The sequence below is a fragment of the Trichosurus vulpecula genome, chromosome 7 (genome assembly GCF_011100635.1).
Source record: "Trichosurus vulpecula isolate mTriVul1 chromosome 7, mTriVul1.pri, whole genome shotgun sequence".
NCBI lineage: Eukaryota > Metazoa > Chordata > Mammalia > Diprotodontia > Phalangeridae > Trichosurus > Trichosurus vulpecula.
In genome coordinates, this window is record NC_050579.1 from 200,762,269 (window position 1) to 200,782,408 (window position 20,140).

The window sequence follows — 20,140 nt, forward strand, 5'->3', positions numbered from 1 at the left end:
TTGGTGGTGGGGAGGGAATCCTCCTCACAGTTCCAAGGCAAAAAAGAGTGCTTGTAGTTACTCACAGACCAGAGCACAGGCCAGGAGAGGAGTAAACACCTCTCCTTTGATCATACCACTTTAGAAGAACTGAAAATTTACAGGTCCCTTGAACTATCTCTAAAAAGAGCTTCACAAAACCCCTGAAGCTCGGGACAGTACACCCATCCTGGAAGCTGAGTCCTACCTTAACAAAGAGTTAAAAAGTCAAGTTCTGTCTGGGAAAATGAGCAAACAGTCAAAAAAACTCAGACTATAGAATCTTACTTTGGTGACAAAGAATATCAAAACATACAACCAGAAGAAGACAGCAAAATCAAAGTTCCTACATCCAAAGCCTCCAACAAAAATATGAATTGGTCACAGGCCATGGAAGAGTTCAAAAAGGATTTTGAAAATCAAGTAAGAGAAAGAGAGGAAAAATTGGGAAGAGAAAAGATAGTGAAGCAAGAAAATCAGGAAAAATGAGCCAACAGCTTGGTAAAGGTGACACAAAAAAAAATACTGAAGAAAATAACACCTTAAGGAATGGACTAACCCAAGTGGCAAAAGAGGTCCAAAAAGCCAAAGAGGAAAAGAATGCCTTAAAAAGCAGAATTGGCCAAATGGAAAAGGAGGTTAAAAAAAACTAGCTGAAGAAAATAATTCCTTAAGAATTAAAATTGAGCAAGTGGAAGCTAATGACTATGAAAAAAATCAAAAGAATGAAAAAATATAGAATAAAATGTAAAATACCTCACTGGAAAAACAACCAATCTAGAAAATGGATGCAGGAGAGATAATTTAAGGATTGTTGGACCACCTGAAAACCATGATCAAAAAAAGAGCCTAGACAGCATTTTTAAAGAAATTATCAAGGAAAACTGCCATGATATCATAGAACTAGAGGGTAAAATTCTAATTGAAATAATCCACCAATCACTTCCTAAAGTAAATCCCAAAATTAAAACCCCCAGGAATATTACAGCCAAATTCCAGAATGCTCAGGTCAAGGAGAAAATACTGCAGGCAACCAGAAAGAAACAGTTCAAATATCAAGGAGTCACAGTCAAGATTACAAGGATTTAGCAGTTTCTATGTTAAAGAAATAGAGGGCTTGAAATATGATATTCCAGAAGGCAAAAGAGCTTGAATTACAACTAAGAATCAAGTACTCAGCAAAATTGAGCTTAACCTTCTGGGGGCGGGGGAGGCGGGACATGAATGGACATTCAATGAAATAGGGGACTTTCAAACATTCCTGAAGAAAAGACCAGAAATAAACAGAAAATTCAATTTTCAAATACAAAACTCAAGGAAAGCATAAAAAGACAAACAGAAAAGACAAAACATAAGTTATTTAATAAGGTTAAATTATTTACATCCCTACTTGGGAAAATGATGCTTGTAACTCTTAAGAGCTGCATTGCTATTAGAGCAGTAAGAAGGAATAAATTGACTTTGATGGGATGCTATAAAAAATTAAGGGGGGAGAAAGAGAATTGCACTGAGAGAACAGGAAAGGGAGAGACAAAATGGAGTAAATTATATCACATTATGTCATATTATAAGTTATATCAAGCACAGAAGAACTATTACATTGAAGGGAAAGAAGAGAGGAGGGTGAGCATTGTTTGAACCTTATTTTCATTGGATTTGGCTCAAAGAGGGAATAATAGACACACTCAGTTGGGTATAGAAATTTGTCTTACCCTGTAGGGAAGTAGGGGGGAGAAGAAAGTTCCGTTAAAGGAAAAGTTTACATGAGTTACAGGAGAAAATAGCCAAACTCTAATAGTGGGGAATCTCAACCGTACCTTCTTGGAATTTGATAAATCCAAGTAAAAAATAAACAAGAAATAAGTTAAGAAGATGAATAGAATCTTAGGAAAGTTAGATGTGACAGACTTTAAGAGAAAATTTAATGGCAACAAAAAGGAATATATCTTTTTCTCAGCAGTATATGGCACCTACACAAAAACTGACCATGTATTAGAGCATAAAAACTACAAAATCAAATTTAGAAAGGCAGAAATTTTAAACGAATCATTTTCAGATTGTAATGCTATAAAATTACATTCAACAAAGAGAATTGGAATGATAGATTAAAAATTATTTGGAAACTAAATAATGTAATCATAGAGAAAAAGTGAGTCAAAGAACAAATCACAGAAACAATAATTTCATTAAAGAGAATGACAACAATAAGACAACATACCAAAATTTATTGGATGCAGCCAAAGCAGTACTTAGAAGAAAATGTATTTCTCTAAATTCTTACAACAATAACATAGAGAAAAAAGAGATCAATGAGTTGGGCATGCAACTAAAAAAAAACACTAGAAAAAGAAAAAATTAAACAACCCCAATTAATCACCACATTGGAAATCCTGAAAACAAAGGTGAGATTAATAAAACTGAAGGTATGAAAACTATGAGGTAATAAGTAAAATTAGGAGCTGGCTTTGTGGGGAGAAAACAGTAAGATAGATAAACCATTGATTAATTTGATTTTTAAAAAAATATGGAAGAAAACCAAATATCCAGCCTCAAAAACGAAAAAGGTGAAATCACCACCAATGAAGATGAAATTAAAATCAATCATTTAGTAACATTTTGCCCAATTATATGCCAATTGATCTGACAAAATATAAATTGCCAAGATTAACAGATGAAGAAATAAAATACCTAAATACATAGCCCCATCTTAGAAAAAGAAATTGAACAAGCCATTAATGAATTCCCTAAGGAAAAAAATCCCCAGGGCCAGAGAAGTTCACAAGTGAATTCTACCAAACATTTGAAGAGCAATTAATTCAAAAACAATATAAATTATTTTTAAAAATAGATGAAGGAGTAGTACCAAATTCTTTTTATGACTGAAATATGATGCTAATACCTAAACCAGAAAGAACTAAAACAGAGGAAAAAATTACAGACCATTTACCTAATGAATATTGATGCAAAAAATTTCAAATAAAATGCTAGCAAGGAGATAACAGCAATATATTACAAAGATATGATACTATAACCAGGTAGGATTTGTACCAGAAATGCCGGGTTGGTTCAATATTAGGAAGACTATCAGCATAATTGACTCTGTCAATAACAAAACCAACAGAAATCATATGATTATCTCAATAGATGTTGAGAAGGCTTTTGAGAAAATACATAGGACTAAAGAGAGCACTCCTTAACATGATAAGTAGTATCTATCTAAAACCATTAGCAAGCATTATCCTTAATGGGGATAACCTAGAAGCCTTCTCAATAAGACCAGGGGTAAAACATGGATGCCCAGTATCACCACTATTCTTCAATATTGTACTAGAAATGTTAGCCTTAGCAATAAGAAAAAAAGAAATGAAGGAATAATAATAGGCAATAAGGAAGCAGAACTATCATTTTTTGCATATGATATGATGGTATACTTAGAGAATCAACTAAAAAAACTACTTGAAATAATTAACAACTTTAGCAAAGTTGCAGGATATAAAATAAACCCACATAAATCGTCATCATTTCTATATATTACCAACAAAGTCCAGCATCAAGAAACAGAAAGAGAAATTCCATTTAAAATAATTGTAGACAACATAAAGTACTTGGAAGTCTGAACATAGTTACAAAGCACTTTTCACACAAATGAAATCAGAAGTAAACAATTGGAAAAATATCAACTCCTCATGGGTAGGCCAAGACAATATAATAAAATGATAATTCTGCCTAAATTAGTTTACCTATTCCATGCCATATCAATCAAAGTACCAAAAATTATTATATAGTGCTAGAAAAAAATAACAAAATTCATATAGAATAACAAAAGGTCAAGAATATCGAGGGAAATAATGAAAAAAAAATTCAAAGGAAGGTGGCCTAGTAATACCAGATCTCAAACTGTATAATAAAGTGGCAATCATCAAAACTATCTGATACAGGCTACAAAATAGAGTGGTGGATCAGTGGAATGGATTAGGTACAGAAGGCTCAGCAGTAAATGACTACAGCAATCTACTCTTTGATAAACCCAAAGAGTCCAGCTTCTGGGTTAAGAACTCACCATTTGACAAAAACTGCTGGGAAAACTAAAAAACAGTATGGCAGAAACTAGTATAGATTAACATCTTACACCATATACCAAGTTAAGGTTAAAATGGGTACATGATTTAAACACAGAGTGATACCATAAGCAAGGAATAGTTTACCTGTCACATCTATGGCAAAGGGAAGAACTTATGATCAAACAAGAAATAGAGAGAACTACAAGATATAAAATGGACAATTTTGATTGTATTAAATTAACAGGCTTTTGCACAAACAAATCAATGCAAGCAAGACTAGAAGGAAAGCAGAAAACTGGGGAATAATGTTTACAGCCAGTATCTCTGATAAAAGCCTCTTTTCTTAAATATATAAAGAACTGGGCCAAATTTATAAGAATGTAAGTCATTCCCTGATTGATAAATTGTCAAAGGATTTTACAGGCAGTTTTCAGGTAAAGAAATCAAAGTTATGTATTGTCACATGAAAAAATGCTCTAAATCACAATTGATTAGAGAAATACAAATTAAAACAACTCTGAGACACCACATCATACCAGTTTGGCTGATATGACAGTAAAGGAAAATGATAAATGCCAGAAAGGATGTGGGAAAATTGGGACACACACTGTTGGTGGAATTGTGAACTGATCCAACCATTCTGGAGAACAACATGGAACCATGCCCAAAAGGTAATCAAAGTATGTATATCCTTTCATCTAGCAATACCACTACTAGGTCTACATCCCAAAGAGATCATGAAAAAGGAAATGGACCCACATGTACGAAAATATAGCAGCTCTTTTTGTGGTGGCAAAGAATTGGAAATTGGGGGAATGCCCATTAATGGGGGAATGGCTGGACAAGTTGTAGTATATGGATGTAATGGAATAGTATTGTGTTATACAGATGATGAATCAAGTGATACAAAGTGAAGTCAGCAGAACCAAGAGAACATTGTATGTAGAAACAGCAACATTGGGCAGTGATCAACTGAGTGACTTAGCTCTTCTCAGCAATACAATGATCCAAGACAGTTGCAAAAGACTCATGATGGAAAATGCCATCCACATTCAGAGAAAGAACAAATGGAATCTGAATGCAGATCAAAGCATAATATTTTCATTTTATTTTTTTCTTTTTTTTTCTTTTGGTCTGTTTCTTCTTTTATAACATGACTAATATGGAAATATGTTTTATATGATTGCACATATGTATAACATGTCAAATTGCTTACCATTTTAGGAAGGGGGAAGAAAATTTGGAACACAAAATTTTATTTAAAAAGAATGTTAAAAATTGTCTTTACATGTAACTGGCAAAAATAAAATACTAGTTAAAATGAAATAAATTTATAGAATTCAGATGAGTTAAATCTTTAAAATAAGGGTGTTAGATCAGATAATGTCTAACAAGTTCTTCCAGTTCTAAATAATATGATGTGTGACCTAGTTACTACATATGACATCTTCCATGGGTCCCTGGTTGCAAACAAATTATTTCAGAGGCAGCATGGTATTGTCTGGCTAGTCTTGAAGCTAGGAAGATCTGGGTCCAAATCTTACCTCTGAGACTTATTAGCTGTGTGACCATGAGAAAATCACTTAACCTCATGGAGCCTCAGTTTCCTTTCCCTTTTCTATAAAAATGGAAATAAACTCTTAATACCTACCTTGCTGCACTGTCATGAGGCACAAATGAGATACTACACATAAAGTGCTTTACAAACTCGAAAGCAGTATTTGTCAAGTATTGTTGGTAAATATGTCAGATATCATTTGTAAATATGAATTTCAACTTATTCATAATTTGGACACTGCCTGTACTATTTCCCAGTTGGTAAGTAAGGAAAATATTTAGATATTACCATTGCTTACAGCTTAATAATTGTCACCACCTGCAGATTAGCTCCTGAGCCCAGCTCAGTAACTGACCTAATATATTATATTCAAGTAATAGAAATGCTTACACAGAATTCTTTACTTGAGACATTTTTGCCTTTTCTATACAGAGTTGTCGCTCCCCTATTACATCAATTTAGAAGTCAACTCCTTCATGTTTCCCCTTGCTTTTTATCCCTATGGATAAAAAATAGGCTCAGTCAGCGTAAGTATATATTCTATGCTTTAGAGCATATTAGCAGAGCCAAATGCAGTAATAGAGGGAGAAAGGGAATGGTGTGGCACTCACAGCTGCAAAACAGGAAGAGATGTAAGGCTTTTACAGGATTTCTAGTTATAAATAGCTGCCAATTAAAGCACTTGTCCAAATACTTGATTTTATCCAAAGCCTCTCTGCATCTATTTGTCAAAAAAAAGACAAAGAAATGTCCTGAGAACTTATTTTGTCCATCAACAAGCATTTTCAAAGTGCTTCCTAGGACCCACTTGTACAAAAATATTCATAGCAGCTCTTTTGTGGTGGCAAAGAACTGGAAATTGAGGGGAGGTCCATCAATTCGGGAATGGCTGAACAAGTTGTGGCATATGAATTTAATGGAATACTATTGTGCTATAAGAAATGATGAACAGGCAGACTTTAGAAAAGCTTAAGTTTAAAGCTGCACTTGTTAAAGCCTGGAAAGACTTATATGAACTGATGCTGAGTGAAATGGGCAGAACCAGGAGAACATTATACGTAGTAACAGCCACATCGTTCAATGACTGACCTTCATAGACTTCTCTCTTCTCAGCAAATGCAAGAATCTAAGACAACTCCAAAAGACTCACAATGGAAAATACTATCTACATCCAGAGAAAGAACTCTGGAGTCTGAATGCAAATGGAAGCATAATATTTGCTCTCCTTTTCTTTTGTTGTTTTGTTTTATTTCTTCTTTCTTGTGGTTCCTCCTATTATTTCTAATTCTTCTTTACATCATGACTAATGTGAAAATATGTTCAATATGAACATGTAAGTAAAGCCTATATCAGATTGCATGCCATGTTGGGGAAGGGAGAGAAGAGGGTAAAATTCAAAACTCAAAATCTTATGGAAGTGAATGTGAAAAGTAAAAATTAATTAATTAATTATAAAAATAAAGTGCTTTCTATGTGATACACATTATGCTAAGTACTGAGAATACAAATAAAGGCAAAAATAGAAAACTTTCCCCTGCCTTCATGGGGTTTATATACTATTGAGGGAGGCAACGTGTTATTAAATAGGAATAAACACTGTAGATTCAGGGTAGAAGGGATGGAACATGAAGGAGAAAGGCTCACATGCCTGTGGACACTGGAAAGACCCCTGCAGAGGGCAGTATTTGAGTTGTGTCTATAGGGATATCAAAAGGTAGAGGTGAGGAAGATCATTCTAGGCATGGAGGACAGATGGCGTAAAGGTGTGGAGACAGGAGACAAATTATCCTGAGCAAGGCATAGCAAGTTGTAATAACAACCACACTGGCATACCCAGGATGGTTGCTAGTGCAGGTTCTTTTATCTGCTTTGCTAAGGAAACATAGCTGTTTCAGGGGTCAAAAATATTTCTTTTTTAATCACATAAAATACAAACGTAGGAAATACAGAAAAGAGAAATAAAGACCAACAGACAGGGTTCTACTGCTTGAATCAAAGCTTTACTTCCACCACTGGATCGAGAGAGCCTTTACCTCTGAGGCGTCTGAGAACTCTGAACATATGGCCACTCAGAGTCTTGACCAGTGCATCACAACATCTTTCTCATAAGCAAGCCCCCAAAGCAAAAGCCCTCAGAATATATACTCTTTAGGCTCAGTGCCTAATTAGAAATTAACAAAAGGTTTGTAAGCCCTCCTACAAGAAAACAAGCTGCCCTTAATGTGGACATTAGGCCTACTAATGGGTAGGGAAGATCTTATACCCCTCCCCATTAACATTACACAAGTATAACTAGGCTGCAGAGTATATATAAGTAAATCAGTCAAGAAACATTTATTAAGCACCTACTATATGTCAGGCACTGTGCTGAGCACACAAGATACAAAGAAAGGCAAAAGATATTCCCTGCCCTCAAAGGGCTCACAGTCTAAGGGGAGGGGAGGGTCAACATGCAAACAACTATTAACAAACAAATTTATGCAGGATAAATAGGAAATAATTAACAGAGGGAAGGCACTGGAATTAAGAGGGACTGAGAAAGACTGTAGAAGGTAGAATTTTAGCTGAGACTTGAAGGAAGACAGGGAAGACAGGAGGTAGAGATGAGGAGGAAGAGCATTCAGTGCATGAGGGTTAGCCAGTGAAAATGCCTGGAAATGGGAGATATAGTGTCTTGTTCAAGAAACAGCAAGAAGGACAGTGTCATTGGATCAAAGAATACGAAGGATATATGGGAGGATATAAGGTGAAAGATGAGAAAGGTAGGAAAGGGCTAGGTTATAAATAGCTTTGAACAGCTAACAGAGGATTTTAAAATTTTGATCCTGTTGGTGATAGGGAGCCACTGGAGTTCATTGAATAGGAGGGTGCCATGGTCTGAGCTGCTCTTAAGGAAGATCACTTTGACAGAGCTGAATGGAGGATAAACTGGAGTGGGAAGAGACTTGTGGCAAGCAGATCAACCAGCACACTATTGAAATAGTTCAGGCATGAGATGATGCAGGATTGCTCCAAAGGAGTGGTAGAATCAGAAGAGAGAAGGGAACATGTACAAGAGATGTTACAAAGGCAAAATCGATAGGCCTTAGCAAAAGATTGAATGGGGGGGGGGGAGGAAGTGAGAGAGAATGAGGAATCAAGGAAGACACTTAGTTTGGGAGCCTGGGGAATTGGGAGAAAGTTGGTGCCCTTGAGAATAATAAGGAGGTTTGGAAGTGGGTAAGGTTTGGAGGGAAAGATGATGAATTCAGTGTTGAACTGTTGAATATAAGATTTCTACAGGACATCTTACAGTTATCTACAGTCTACATATTACATTTATGGTTCAAGATGTCAAAGAGAGGTTAGGTCTGGAAAAGCAGATTTGAAAATCATCAGCATAGAGATGATAATTAAATCCACTAGAAATGAGGAGATCACCAACGAAATAGTATAGAGGGAGAAGAGGGCTCAAGACAGATCCCTGGGGGACACCCACAGTTAATGGAGATGACTTGAATGAAAATTCAACAAAGGGGACTGCATAAAGATCAGTCAGATGGGGAGGAAAACCAGGAGATACTAGTGTGCAGAAAACCTAGAGAGAAGAGAATATCAAGAATAGGGTTATTGACAATGTCAAAGGCTTCAAAGAGGATAAAAAGGATTAGAAAAAGTCATTGGATGTGGCAGCTAGGAGATCATCAGGAGCTTTGGAGAGAGCAGCTTCTGTTAAATTATAATATTCAAAGTCAGATTGTAGAGAATTAAGAAGAGTGAAAGGGGGGAGAGGCATCTATTGTAACAAACCTTCTCAAGGATTTTAGCCACAAAAGGCTGGAGAGATGTGGAATGATAGCTGAAATAGATGGATTATATGGGGGTGTGGATGAAGACATATAAATATACATGTTTGTAGGCTGTAAAGAAAGCAGCCAGTAGTAAGGGATAGATTGAAGATAAGTGATGAGTGGGGATAATAGAGAAGACAATCTGTTAAGACAGGATAGAATGTGCTTATAGAGGGGTTGGCCTTGGCAAGGAGAAGTGCCACCTCTTCAAATGAGGTAAGGGTAAGGAAGGACATAGTCGCAGAAAAGATCTGTGTTGTATGAGATGAGGAGAAGAGAAAAAGAGAGAGCTCTTGGTGAATAGCCTCAATTTTTTTCAATAAAATATGAGACAAGGCTCTCAGCTGAGAAGGTGGGGTGAGGGGAAACCATGGGAGGTTTGAGAAGTGATACAAAAGTTTGAAACAGTGTTGCAGGGAATGAGAAAGTGAGTTAATTAGGGAGATATTAAAGGATTACCTTACAGCAATGAGGGCCAGTTGAAGTTATGTAACATTTCTAGTGGATCCAGTACGGAATCAGCTGAGCCCTTTTCAGAGCTGTTCATCCATCTTTGGTGTACCCACCTTCACCCAACTTCACCTGTGGCTCCAAGAATATAGCCCATGCAGTAGCCACACCCTGGTAAACTATTTCAGCAGACGGGCTAAACCAGGTTAAGGGTAACTGACAGGCCTCAAACCCATCAGTGAGTTAGGAGAGTGTCTACTCCAAGCACGTGGAAACTTCCTCCAGTGGAATGGGCACGTGAGAACAATTTGTTCCAATGTCCATGAAAGTAGCTAAAGCAGGCTCAGGGGAACACTGAGAGCTTGATCAGACATTGCGGATGTGAAGGTCATCCACCACATCCTGGGCCACTGCCAATCATCTGGATTTGTGTCTTTCCACTGGATTCAGTCCTCTAGACAATTCTCAGACATGATCTGCATTAACAAGAAGACTTTTTTCATTTGGAAATTCCTTATACAAATAAAATCACAGATGTAATCTTTTATGCCCAAAAGTTCTTTCAAGATCATAAGTTTAGAGCCACAAAGGACCTTAGAAGACATTCACTCTACCATGCTCATTCTTCGGATGAGAAAACTAAGACTCAGAGATAAGTGATTTGCCCAAGGTCATCCAGTTGATAAGTAAAAGAACCAAGTCTCCTAGCTACAAAGACAAGGGCTCTTTGTAGCACAATGTCTTTCTGGGAGAGAAAAAGGCAACCTATCAAAATATCAGCTGGCAATAACCAATCTTGATCCCAGAAGACAGAAAACACATTTCCTCCCGTTGGCAAAGAATTGAAGCACAATTTGAATACTGCATACGTCGTAGATGTTCTTGCTGTCCTCTCTCTGTCACTTAATCTTTTTTGGTTGTCACAAGGCAGGGGAAGAGTGAGGGAACATTAGGAAATGATTATGGTGCAAAAAAATATGTCATCAGTATCACATTTAAAAAACAGGTGAAAAAAAAAGTTCCTGCCAGTTAGAGCTATGTTCAGTATAGTCTTAAAGGGCTTTTGGAATAACGGGAGGCTGAACGTGAGGAAAATAAAAGCCAAAAATAAATCTGGACAGGCAGATTTATCTTCCTTATACAGTCCTAATCTCACAGATTAAGGCCCAAGAGAGGTTTCATTTACTACACAAAATTCAGTTTATAAAGTGTCACTGAGTAAGATCATTTCTAACTTTTTCAAGGAGTCAGACACTAATGGTTCTGGAAAATCCCAGACCAATACAGAAGGGAGACAGCACATCAACTAAGTACGTTGACAGAGCTACGTATGGTCCCAGAATCAGAATGGCAAGACAGGTTTGCTGATTGGATTGTAAATGCATAAGTAAGAAAGTATGAGAGTGGACTCAGTCAGTATTGTCCCTTAGTGTCTAATTTTCACTGTAGTGGTCTAAAAACAATTCCATTTAAAGCTCTCAAAAAATCAGCATAAGCAGATGACTAATTAAGAATTCAGTGCTTGTGTCACACACCTTCACATCCCACTGGCATCTATCAGAGGTGAGCTTCTTGCTAATGAAACATCAGCCTGAGTGGGAAACAGAGAGACCCTGGCACAGCAAACTAAATATTCATTTGTTCTTGAAGATGTCTGTGGCTCCCATAAGGGCTTTGGAGAAAATTAAATGTCAGCTGCACTGGCATCAAGTTTCTCAATACCATCATTTTGAAACCTTTTGTTTGCCCCATATTCAGATTGGTCCTGTAGCAGTTATATTTAATGGTCCATCCATTTCTTGCTGATGCCACAGAAAGTCCAGAATTTCGGTGTAGTTTCAGGGGCTGAAGAATTCCCGTCAAGCCATAATTTATATCAAGCCCAGAGAAGTGATCCAAGGTAGTGAAGAGAGCACTGAATTTAAGCCAAAAGATGTGGGTCTGTGGCCTGGCTCTATCACTTGCTAGCATGTGAACTTGGACAAGTCACATATAGCCTTTCTGAGTGTTCATCTATACAATGGGCATGAAAATTCTTTACCTACCTATTTCCATATTTTTTAAAGCCCAGACCTGTGGTTTCATTAGCATAAGGATATCCCAGTGAGCAAAGTTCCTCTGCCAATGCAGATTGTCAACTGCTCTGCAACTTTGAGAATTGCCTGTGTCATTAAGAGGTTAAGTGACTTCGCTGAGTCAACAGAGACAGTGTTAGAGACTAGAATCAAACCTTGTTTTTCTTTGAGGGAGGAAGGAGGGAAGGAAGGGAGGAAGGAAGGAAGGAAGGAAAGGAAAGGAAAGGAAAGGTAGGAAGGAAAGAAAGGAAGAGAGGAAGGAAGGGAGAATGAAGGAAGGAAAGAGAAGGAAAGAAAAATTAGAGAAAAGAAGGAAAAAAATAAAAAGGGGGGAATTTGACCAGATATATTCCTGATCTGAAGTCTAAGATACTTTCTAGCTCTAAATCACAGAATCCTAGTATCAAATTAAATATTGTACATGAAAGTATTTGCAGTCCTAAACCACTGTTAGCATAATAGTAAGGACATTGATCAGCTTGAGGGTGTCTAGAGTAAGGCAATAAGATGGTAAAGTACCTTGAGTTCAGGCCATATGAGAATTAGAGAAAGGAGTAGAGAATTTTAAGTCTGCAGAAGAAAATCTCAGGAGGGACGTGATAGCTATCTTCAAGTATTTGAAGGGCTGTTAAGTGAAAAAGTGATCAGATCTGTTCTTGGGAATCCTGAAGGGCAGAATTAGGAGCAATGGGTAGAAAGTGTAAATAGGCAAGAATCTGACTTCATATCAGGAAGAACTTCATAACAATTTGAACTACCCAAAAGTAGAACTGTCTTCTTCAGGAGGTATTGAGTTGATCCTCACTTGAAGTCTTCAAACAAAGGCTACTTGAGATTGCTGTAGGCGACTTGTTAGGAATGTCATAGAGGATCCTTTTTCAGATATGGGTCAGCTAAGAATGACCACTGAAGTCCCTTCCATCTCCTAAATTCTGTGATTTTTGTGTTCTTGCTCCATGTTTTCGAGAACTAAAGCTTAAGTTTCTCTCCTTGTCTTACACTATGGGAAGAGAGCACTAGCACGAGATGGAATGGTACTGTGACAAGAACATTGTACAAAGAGTGGATGGAACATAGGACTTGAGTCAGAAGAACTAGTTTCGAGTCCTCATTTCATCCACTACTAGTAGTATGGACTTATTTAATTCTGTACCACTTACTCTTTCTGAGTCTGTTTGCTCACATGTAAAATAAGGATAATATTTACTCCTATTTGCATCATATGAGACATCATGGATAGAGAGATGTCCTCAAAGGGAAGGGGACTATCATTTGCCTCTTTTCCGATCCCCAAGCACTTAGCATAGTGCCTAGAATATTGTAGGTACTTAATAAATGTTTATTGATTGATTGGTTCATGCCTGGCATGTGGAAGTGGATGGGAAGGCTTAATAAATGCTGGTTAAATGAATGAATATATCTAGAGCAAAAGAGAAATGTATAAATTCAAAAACCTAGCTACTGTTAAAATCATACTCTTGGTGAGTTATAACTGTTATATGTGTGTACATATATATATATATGTGTGTGTGTGTGTGTACATATATGTATATATATATATAAAATACATGTTTATGTATGTGTGTTTTTATGAACTAGCTTTGTGCTTACCTAATTTATATGTTGATCTTAAGGAAATAGAGGCTATGCAGGGCTACTCCTGGGAATCAATTTGAGGATTATTCCCATGCCCTACAGGGGGAGCTATGTAAGAAGGAAATGTTGCCAAGACCCCAACATAGTGTAAGGGATGCTGCTAGGAAGAAGTGATAAGTTCTACATTACCATGGTCCAGGAGGACACCTTGGGGAAATGTGAGAATGATCTGAGCATCTGGAGACAGTGATGAATGAGTCCTGACAGATGCTATATCTAAATGGCTCAATGTGGAGTCCCCATCAGAATCTCTGCAGAGGAACAAAGGGTACCCATCCTGGAGTAACTGACCCAGAGCCAGAGGGTCAGAGTATGAGTAAGTAGGTCATAGAAATGGAGTGATTGTTAGGAAAGTATTATGTAAATCATAAAGCACTGTAGGAATTTGAAGTGTTATAAATTTTTTGTTAAGACTAAACTTGGGTCTGGTCTACCGTCAATAAACATGAGATAGATATACACATATACATTTACACATATACACACACATATATGTATATGTGGAATTCATTTAGATTAACTTTAGATTATACATGCACACACAGTTATTTGTTTGCTTTTTTATTTGCAGTCAACTCTAATCATAGCCAATGCATATAACAACGATGAAAGGCAACACTGCACAGTGACCAGAGAGCCAGCCCTGAAGTCAGAAACACCTAGGTGCAAGTCCTGCCTATGACACGTACTAGCAAGTCTCTTAACCTCTGAATACCCCCAGACAACTCTATAAATTGCAGAGCAGACACTCATCTGCGTCAATAGAGGGAGTTTCCTCATTGGAAATTCCCTATACCAAAAAAATCACAGGTTCACTCCTGGTCCCTCTCTGCGCCCTTCCAGCAACCTGACATAAAAGATCCATTTATATAGTGAGTTAGAGTTTACCAAGCACTTTTCACATTATTTTACCTAAGCCCCACTTTCACAGATAAGGAAATTGAGGTTCGGAAGGGCTAAGTGACCTGCCTCGCTCACAGAAGTAATAAGAGTCAGAGGTGGGATTTTAATTGAGATCTCTCCTAACTTCAGGTCAAGCAATCCATCCATTCCTCCATACTGCTGCTCATTTGTTTGTAATTTCCATAAATCATTAGGTATTTTTAAGGATGTCTGGGAGAAAAGAATTATACAATTCCCTGCAGGATCTCTGCATTATTGGGGATAATGTTTAATTTCTTTGTCTTTTGAATTATTATTTCTCACAGGGATTTACTCCATTGGCAATGACAGCAAATGCTATCTATGTGTTTTATCACCTTAGATCAGGGCTGTCCAAAATGCGGCCAGTGAGATTTATAGGGCCTGCTTACCAGCATAGAAATTTACATAAATGCTCTAGTAAATGAAGCTGAGCTACTGCAGAGCTCTCACTAAAATGGCAAATCAAAATATGTTGTCTATTGTTTCAATAAAAACCTAAGGTTGGACAGCCCTGAGTCCTTAGCCTATCGGTTGTGAAAGGATAAAACCGAAGATTTGGTCTGTACCTCTCATAACACTTTGCTACACAGTGTAGAAGGCTGCTGATTTTATGATTCAATCAATGTACATCATAAAGTAGTGAGCATGTGCTGGGTTGGGCTCCATTAGTCTGTTTGAACAGTTTGTAATATGTGCTTACAGTTTCCCAGTTCTACCTCTAGATGGCAGTTGTGTGTCAGGTCAAGTCCTGGCCAATAGAATGTGATTGGAATCATCCCTAAAAACCTCAAAAAGTCCAGAATCTTCTTCCCCAGGAGAGATTTCTTAAGAATAGAAATAGTGGAGCCATAGAAATGTATTTTCAGATAAAAACCTAAGTAATCCAGGCGGAGGCCGGGTCATCAGGGGCCATTATCCTCAAGAATCTGACCAAGTCAGACAAGAATTCCAGTTCAGTTTTCTCCAGTATTCTAGGACCACAAGTACAGAATGTCCATGTTCAAGTGTCCCCTGGTTGAATTTTAACTAAGTTGAAGGTCATAAGGGATAAAGACAGAAACAATAAAAATGTGAGGCCCTTTCAAGTGCAAATGTTGTTAATGACATAAGGAAGGTGATATCTTAACTTGCAAGCGAATTGGATTTAAGTGAGGCAGAGCTGTGCAAAGATATCACCCTCTCCTCCAGAGTCACTGGGAGTCCAGTGGCAAGACATAATTCAAGGCAACGAGCAATGGGCTCTGGATGCAATGGGAGACCTTGGCCTTTTTAAGCTAAGGTCTTTCCCAGGTCTCAGTTTGTCTGGCGCAAAGAGATTTATTCTTTTGTGAAGGCAAACTAGGCCATCATTTTGCCTCATTTTTTACCTAGCCTTTAATCACTAAGTGCAAATGGTCTGAGGCTTTAAAGAGTTCAGTTGCATTTTCCCCAGGGCACAGTTTGCATCACAAGCTCTAGCCCTAGCCCCATATTTACCAAATAGGAATCTGAGAAATGCAATTGGATAGTTACCATGAGTTAGGTTAGGGTTCCTCACCAAGGGGACCCAGGTCTGAACTAGGAAGAATTGTCAAACAAAAGATAAACTTTTTCTACCCACCCCCAAACTCTATCACCACCCCACTCCCAAGTAATAACCTCAAAGCCAAGGTCCTGAGGGAGATGATCTGGAAAGTTGTTTGTTTTTTAAGTCCTAAACTAAGGGTCTCTGTCCTTTCTGAAAGGGCGCAGTAGTTCTCTATCTTAAAAAAAAAAGGTACTTTGAAATCTCGGCTGAAAGAGTAGAGTAAAACTTAGTTGATCTGTGTGTGGCTAGAGGTCGTAGGGACTGCAAAGTAAGTCCAAGTAGTTTAGTGAATCAACCCATCCAGCACAGATGCTTACATTGTGAAGAGCCAGCTCAACAGCCAAGCAATCTGCTCAGACCATTCTTGAAGCAGAGCTTCCCCCTGTGAGAAGCCAGCTCAAGGGTTGAGCAACCTGCTCAGCCTAAAATCCCCAGCAGAAATGCTATGCTTTCTGAGCAACCAGTCCAGCAGCTGAGGGTCCTGCTCGGCTCTAGGCATTGAATTGACCTGTCCAGCAGGCTGCACCCTGCCAATAACAAGCATACTGAGCCATTTGTCTAGTTAAGACACACCATGCTCTGTAGGGACCCAACCCAGCCTAGCAGCACAGCAATTCATCCATCACTTACACTGATTCCCTTTCCTGAAGTGAATTTCATGAATGCTTCCAGAGAGAAGACTTTTAAGTCCTGTTTTTCTGGATTTATGAGTCACTTTAGCCACATGCATTTCCTCCACATGTGTCACTACTGTTATATTTCAAGTTTGTACCTACTCTTCCAACCCTAGATTCTGTGAGTCTTAATGGAAGAGGGCACCGTAGGTTTTGAGGGACAATGCATTGTAACTACTATTCTGCTCTTATATTTAAGTAATGACTTTTTTTAAAAAAGATCTCATTGAATCTCCTGATTGTTTATTATCAGCTGAAAGAGTAGAGTAAAACCTAGTTGAGTCTGAGGCTAGAGGTTGCAGGGACTGCTAAGTAAGTTCAAATAGTCTAGTGAATCCGATTGATTGTTTATAAATGGAAAGCACACTGGCGTAGGCTCATGAGCTCCAATATTCAGAGTAGTTTCATAATAGTCATTATCAGAGTAGTCATCATACCTGTAGTCATCTACAGGGAAGTGACATTACTACTCTTTGGGACCCAACTTCCCATTTCAAGTGTGAGCTGGGAGAGAAAAGCTAGAAGGGGTGTCATATACATAGGAAAAGATATCAAGGCATAGTGCATAAAGTGCTGGCCTTGGAGTCAGGACAACCTGGACATATTCAAATCCTGCTTCTGATACTTAGTAACTTTGTGATCACAGTCAAGTCACTTAATCTCTCTAAATTCCAGCTATCCCAACTGTTAAATTGGGATAATAATACATGTAACACCTCTTTCTTGGGATTGTTGTGAGATTCCAATGAGACAATGTATGTTAAATACTCTGTAAATCTTCATTTCCTATATAAGTCAGTCATGATAAGGGTGATCATGATGTCCCTTCTATGAGTCTCAAATTAATTAACCCAATGGTCTGACATGAAGGGTCAAATGTGAGGGGGAATCTCAAACACTAGATGAAGGAAATTGTCTGTAATACATCATCCTCTTATATTAGTATCTGAGGTATAAATGTACAGAATTACAGTCCTTCTCAATAAGAATTCATCTCGGAAATACTAACAAAGATGGCTAGATCGGATCACCAGTACTGAGTCCCTAACTTTGGTCCTAATAGGTACATGTTATTTGCTTTTAAGAGGGGTATCAACTTATAAGTAAATGTTATAGATGTACCACTTGAGCAGTTGCTTTCTTTTTTATACAATCTAACTCTGACACTCCCAATAATTATACACACAGTCACCATAGTTTCTGCTGAGTGCATCTGAGTTTGTTTATTTCCTGCAGAATTTTCTTCATGACATGACAAAAAGCATTTATTAAGCACCTACTGTGTGCCAAGTACTTTGCTAAGTTCTAGGTAAAGATAAAAGGCAATCCTTGCTCTCCAGGAGCTCACAGTCTAATGGATGACATGTGAACAACTATAACATAAACAAGTTATGTAAATAATAAAGAATAAATTGGAAGTAATCAACAGAGAGAAGGCCCTAACAAGGGGGACCCAGAAAGGCTCCTTGCAGAAGTTGGAATTTTAGCTAGGACTCAAAGGAAGTCAGAGAAGTCAGCAATCTGCACCCTAGAGCTACAAGGTATTTCCGTAATGTCAGATTTGCATTATTGACACAGATGAAGATGGAAAGAATGGGAAATGGGTGTTGATAAGGCAAAACCAAATGAGGTAATTGGCAAACTGCCAATAAACAAAAGCTGGAACTTCCATTATACTGTTTTAGACATAGATCCAAGTGTTACTGATGATGATTAATTAATCAACAAACATTTATTAAATGTCTTCTATGTTCTAGGCACTGTTCTAAGGGCTTGGAATGCAAATATGAGAACTTTGCATACAACTGCCATCTAGAGGTAGAAGTGGGAAACTGTAAACACACATTGCCAAATGTGTTGGAACAGATGAATGCTGATAAAAACCAGCCCATGCTCAGTCAACTTTATGACACTGACTAATGATCTACTTTCCAGGACCACATTGATTGGATCATTAGATCAGGTGTCATCTACACTACATAGCGGTGTTAGGAGAGTTACGGAGAACACAGCAGAGTAGGTCCTTGGTTTTGTTCTTCCACAGCTCTCAGTCTAAAGATGACAAAGGGATATTATTAATTGTCATTAACAATGGAACAAATCTCTGTTAAAAAGAAATCAATTCAAAGGAAGAAGAAATTAAACCTCATCCAAAATAATTAAGAGATCCTGCAGGAAATTGTATAATTCTTTTCCTCCAGAGAAGAAATTAAATGATTCCTGCTCTCAAAGAGCTTACATGATGATGATCTTGACTTTATTAAGGCATAGAAATGGTTCCCTTTCCACTACAGTTCAGAAGATCTCTGCCAGTGACACAGAAGTTAGAAAAGTACAGATAAATTGACCATGCTGGCCCAGGAATATGAACCTTCCCTCAGTCAGGCTTAGACCCTGATGCAAATGTGCCTGTTTCTCTGGCTCAGCTAATGATGCCATGGGCCATTTCTGTGGAAACTAAAAATTTCTGCAACCTTCACCTCACCCAGAATAATTTCATCCAAAATAAGTTTGTTCTCAAAACCTCAATGAAGGTATCACTGCAGTTAGCATTTTAGATTGGGTAATTGTCCTCGTGCTAAGCATGAAATAATAGAAGGGAAAATGTGTACCTTGTGGTCTCTTATTGTGGCTTATGAATCCTTTGGCTTAGTAAATAGAGAAAAAAAGAACTCATACAGTCCAAAAAAAGCTAAATACCCAATCAGGAGACCTAGGTTCAAATTCTAATTCTGAATGTACGTGACCTTGGGTGAGTCACAGAGTTAAAAGCGTACTTAAATGGCTGCTAGTCCAAACCATAACCATAAAAGACCACATACCCAATAAGTGGTCCTCAAAGACCTGAGTGAGGGGACAACCACCAAAATGAGGCAGCCCATTTTATTTTTAGCTAGCTGTGTTGGGAAGTTTTTCTTTACGTTGAATTAAAATTTTCTTCTTTGTCACTTTCATCTGTTTCTCCCAGTCCTGCCCACTAGGGCCAAACAGAACAAATCTAACTTCTCTTCCAAATGACAACCTTTCAAATATTTAAAGATATCCATCACATCCTCCCAAGTCTTCCCTTCTTCAGGCCAAACAACCCAAGTTCCCTCAAACTGATTCTTATATGGAATGCTCATGAGGCCATTCACCATCCTGGTTGCCCTTCACTAGAAGCTCCAGTTTGTTCATGTCCCTCCTAATCTGTGTTTCCAAGAGCTGACAACAACATTCCAAACGTTGTCTGACCACAGCAGTACAGAGGGAGAGTACAAAGTGGCACTTTGTCTTATTCTAATAATAACTAGCTATTATTAGTTAGTTAGAAGTTTGCAGAGTGCT

At 37.8% G+C, this 20,140-nt stretch overlaps 1 protein-coding gene across 1 annotated transcript in view; it reads left to right on the plus strand.

Annotated features, from left to right (window-relative positions):
- The window catches only part of IMPG1 (interphotoreceptor matrix proteoglycan 1), a 318,324-nt gene that overhangs the window by 106,652 nt on the left and 191,532 nt on the right, over positions 1-20,140 (plus strand). The gene's annotated exons all lie outside the window — the stretch shown is intronic.